A 5,000-nucleotide genomic window follows, 5' to 3' on the forward strand; every position below is an offset into this window, starting at 1 on the left:
CTCAGCTAAGCCACGAACACCCACACATGTCCTACACAGGGGTGCACCCAACATCACAATACTGCCTCCTGTCACAGTACACAAACAATGGCAGGAATGAAAGACACAGATCTGCCACAACCTTGGAATCGGAGCGCCGCCTGTCATGAGCCACAAGTGCATCCTGACGTGACAAATCGGATGATCCCGCAGGCATGCACTTACGATAATCACTATCAACGAACCTGCCGCCCCCTCCCCCCCCAAAATACACCTTTCCCTACAACGTGTACCTTAACCTAAGCTATATTGTACCTTAACCTAAGCGATATTGTACCTTAACCTAAGGTATATCGTACCTTAACCTAACCTACATTGCGCCTTCACCTAACCTACGTTGTACCTTAACCTAACCTACGTTGTACCTTAACCTAACCTACGTTGTACCTTAACCTAACCTACGTTGTACCTTAACCTAACCTACGTTGTACCTTAACCTAACCTACGTTGTACCTTAACCTAACCTACGTTGTACCTTAACCTAACCTACGTTGTACCTTAACCTAACCTACGTTGTACCTTAACCTAACCTACGTTGTGCCTTAACCTAACCTACGTTGTGCCTTAACCTAACCTACGTTGTGCCTTAACCTAACCTACGTTGTGCCTTAACCTAACCTATGTTGTGCCTTAACCTAACCTATGTTGTGCCTTAACCTAACCTATGTTTGCCTTAACCTAACCTATGTTGTGCCTTAACCTAACCTATCGTTGTGCCTTAACCTAACCTATGTTGTGCCTTAACCTAACCTATGTTGTGCCTTAACCTAACCTACGTTGTGCCTTAACCTAACCTACGTTGTGCCTTAACCTAACCTACGTTGTGCCTTAACCTAACCTACGTTGTGCCTTAACCTAACCTACGTTGTGCCTTAACCTAACCTACGTTGTGCCTTAACCTAACCTACGTTGTGCCTTAACCTAACCTACGTTGTGCCTTAACCTAACCTACGTTGTGCCTTAACCTAACCTACGTTGTGCCTTAACCTAACCTACGTTGTGCCTTAACCTAACCTACGTTGTGCCTTAACCTAACCTACGTTGTGCCTTAACCTAACCTACGTTGTGCCTTAACCTAACCTACGTTGTGCCTTAACCTAACCTACGTTGTGCCTTAACCTAACCTACGTTGTGCCTTAACCTAACCTACGTTGTGCCTTAACCTAACCTACGTTGTGCCTTAACCTAACCTACGTTGTGCCTTAACCTAACCTACGTTGTGCCTTAACCTAACCTACGTTGTGCCTTAACCTAACCTACGTTGTGCCTTAACCTAACCTACGTTGTGCCTTAACCTAACCTACGTTGTGCCTTAACCTAACCTACGTTGTGCCTTAACCTAACCTACGTTGTGCCTTAACCTAACCTACGTTGTGCCTTAACCTAACCTACGTTGTGCCTTAACCTAACCTATGTTGTGCCTTAACCTAACCTATGTTGTGCCTTAACCTAACCTATGTTGTGCCTTAACCTAACCTATGTTGTGCCTTAACCTAACCTATGTTGTGCCTTAACCTAACCTATGTTGTGCCTTAACCTAACCTATGTTGTGCCTTAACCTAACCTATGTTGTGCCTTAACCTAACCTATGTTGTGCCTTAACCTAACCTATGTTGTGCCTTAACCTAACCTACGTTGTGCCTTAACCTAACCCATATTGTACCTTAACCTAACCCATATTGTACCTTAACCTAACCCATATTGTACCTTAACCTAACCCATATTGTACCTTAACCTAACCCATATTGTACCTTAACGTAACCTAATTTGTGCCTTAACGTAACCTAATTTGTGCCTTAACGTAACCTAATTTGTGCCTTAACGTAACCTAATTTGTGCCTTAACGTAACCTAATTTGTGCCTTAACGTAACCTAATTTGTGCCTTAACGTAACCTAATTTGTGCCTTAACGTAACCTAATTTGTGCCTTAACGTAACCTAATTTGTGCCTTAACGTAACCTAATTTGTGCCTTAACGTAACCTAATTTGTGCCTTAACGTAACCTAATTTGTGCCTTAACGTAACCTAATTTGTGCCTTAACGTAACCTAATTTGTGCCTTAACGTAACCTAATTTGTGCCTTAACGTAACCTAATTTGTGCCTTAACGTAACCTAATTTGTGCCTTAACGTAACCTAATTTGTGCCTTAACGTAACCTAATTTGTGCCTTAACGTAACCTAATTTGTGCCTTAACGTAACCCATGTTGTGCCTTAACGTAACCCATGTTGTGCCTTAACGTAACCCAATTTGTGCCTTAACGTAACCCATGTTGTGCCTTAACCTAACCTATATTGTGCCTCAACCTAACCTATATTGCGCCTTAACCTGACGCACGTTGTCGCTGAACCTGCTCTGTAATTGTTATGCAACTCGTTAAATTAGTGTAGTGTTGCCTAACCGCAACCCTCGCAATATAGTTCGCTATTCGCACTGCCCGGTCCCCTGTGTATCGCGTCATGTTAAACACCTTGCAGGTGTTGCTGACTTTCCACATGCTCCTGCTATACACTGTAATGTGGATAGCAGCAGGACGTACATGCCCCCCCCCCTTCCCCCCTGCCTTCGCAAGCTGGTCGTTGAGAAGTTTGCATGTTCAATGCCCTTCGCATGCCGACGTACTCAGCCTACGTTGTGGTACGGCCTGTCACCTGTCCGCCGATGTACGCAAAACCCACAAACTGTACTGCACATTGGTCCGTATGTACTGAATGATACATCGTGGCACATGTGTGACCGTACGACGACTGCGCCTAGCAACGGCAGACCATACAGTCCAAATATTGTGCACGCAGCTACGTGTCGTCTCCCTATAAGAGCTGGATTGCAGTGTGGTACGCCATTCAGACGTGTGGGAGGAACGGACGCCCTGGATGGCGATCAGCATGAGCAGTCTGTTGATGTAGTGGAGCGTGTATTCGGACGTAGTCGTCTCTTCTCACACACCGTGATAGCATGTTGCACCGCGTTCCACATCTGCGACATCCTGCAGAGGCCGGCTGACAGTCGTTCGCGCAATGGACACCGCATACGTACGGGGGCTACCTTCCACGTGTTCTCGAGGCGTGCACATGTTGTTGCGTCTATGTGGGCAGACGTAGTGTGTTGTGACACCTGACACAGGCATGCAATACTCGTTGCAAATGGCGATGGACGTCTACGTTTGCTGGTGACGTTACGCAAATGAACAACAGGTAACCCGTTGTGGTGCGGTTGTTCTCGCTAGAGGTGAATCAGTGTTGGCGACGATCGGTCGAGCTATTAACCGGTTGTTTCAGGGATACCCACCATGCCCACGAACGTGAAAGGGGACCCACCATGCCCACGAACGCGAAAGGGGATCTGGGTGTGAGGCGATACGCGGCGGTGGCTGGGTGGGACCGTCCCCGGCCGGTGAGGGGGGGCCGCCCGGCGTGCTGGCAGCGCGGTGCGTGGGCGCACGCGCTACAGCCGGCTGGTGGGGGCGGCCAGTGGCAGGCGCGCCGGCCGACGGACGCGGCAGGCGGCGCAGCTGCGCGCCGGCGCCCCCTGCTCGCGGCGCCTTGCGGCCAAAGTAGGTCCTCGCGGGCCCGGTGCGAAGCGCGGTGGCCATCTGCAGTGTGCTGGTCCGATTGAGGACTGTGTGCGCTGAGGATGCGCCGCCGCCCGGCGCTCGGCGCCGCGACGCCGTCTGCTGCTCGGTCGCCCCAGCGGTTCTCGCAGGTGGTTTGTATCGCAGCTGTGCGGACGTGTTGGCGCGTGCGCTGTGCTGGGAGAGTTCGCTTCGGCACCCAAGTGGGGCTTTTGTCCTTCTGTGGCGCTGGCGTTGGAGCTGCCGGTCACCGTAGGTGGCGCGTGTTGTCTCCCGCCGGCAATGCCACGACAGCACGCTCCCGGGCCTCTGTCGGCAGCGGCAAGCTCAGTTGGGAGCACGGGTGGTCGCACCTAAAGCGTCTACTCGCCTAACTCCGGGCGATTGCGCCTCTCTCGAACCCGACCAAGTACTTAGGACGGCGCTGCGCGCCGCCGGGACCTGAGAGGGTTTCGAGGTGTGTTGTGCAGGGGAGCTCAGCCTCCTCCTGTTTGCAGAATAATTGAGCGGACGCTTGCGTGTTCGCGCGGGCCCCCGGGACACACTCCCGGGCGGCCGGCTGCTCAGCTCTAGTTGACGCAGCTCCCTGGTTGATCCTGCCAGTAGTCATATGCTTGTCTCAAAGATTAAGCCATGCATGTCTCAGTACAAGCCGCATTAAGGTGAAACCGCGAATGGCTCATTAAATCAGTTATGGTTCCTTAGATCGTACCCACGTTACTTGGATAACTGTGGTAATTCTAGAGCTAATACATGCAAACAGAGTCCCGACCAGAGATGGAAGGGACGCTTTTATTAGATCAAAACCAATCGGTCGGCTCGTCCGGTCCGTTTGCCTTGGTGACTCTGAATAACTTTGGGCTGATCGCACGGTCCTCGTACCGGCGACGCATCTTTCAAATGTCTGCCTTATCAACTGTCGATGGTAGGTTCTGCGCCTACCATGGTTGTAACGGGTAACGGGGAATCAGGGTTCGATTCCGGAGAGGGAGCCTGAGAAACGGCTACCACATCCAAGGAAGGCAGCAGGCGCGCAAATTACCCACTCCCGGCACGGGGAGGTAGTGACGAAAAATAACGATACGGGACTCATCCGAGGCCCCGTAATCGGAATGAGTACACTTTAAATCCTTTAACGAGTATCTATTGGAGGGCAAGTCTGGTGCCAGCAGCCGCGGTAATTCCAGCTCCAATAGCGTATATTAAAGTTGTTGCGGTTAAAAAGCTCGTAGTTGGATTTGTGTCCCACGCTGTTGGTTCACCGCCCGTCGGTGTTTAACTGGCATGTATCGTGGGACGTCCTGCCGGTGGGGCGAGCCGAAGGCGTGCGACCGCCTCGTGCGTGCTCGTGCGTCCCGAGGCGGACCCCGTTGAAATCCTACCAGGGTG

At 51.0% G+C, this 5,000-nt stretch overlaps 1 non-coding gene across 1 annotated transcript in view; it reads left to right on the plus strand.

The window, feature by feature from the left end:
• The first annotated feature begins 4,194 nt into the window (after positions 1-4,194).
• Positions 4,195-5,000, plus strand: part of LOC126448643 (small subunit ribosomal RNA) — a 1,909-nt gene continuing 1,103 nt past the window's right edge. The window contains exon 1 of the ribosomal RNA XR_007584179.1: positions 4,195-5,000. This exon is cut by the window's right edge and continues 1,103 nt beyond it. This is a non-coding gene — a ribosomal RNA (small subunit ribosomal RNA).

The sequence above is a fragment of the Schistocerca serialis genome, unplaced genomic scaffold, assembly GCF_023864345.2.
Source record: "Schistocerca serialis cubense isolate TAMUIC-IGC-003099 unplaced genomic scaffold, iqSchSeri2.2 HiC_scaffold_619, whole genome shotgun sequence".
In the NCBI taxonomy this organism is placed as follows: Eukaryota; Metazoa; Arthropoda; class Insecta; order Orthoptera; family Acrididae; genus Schistocerca; species Schistocerca serialis.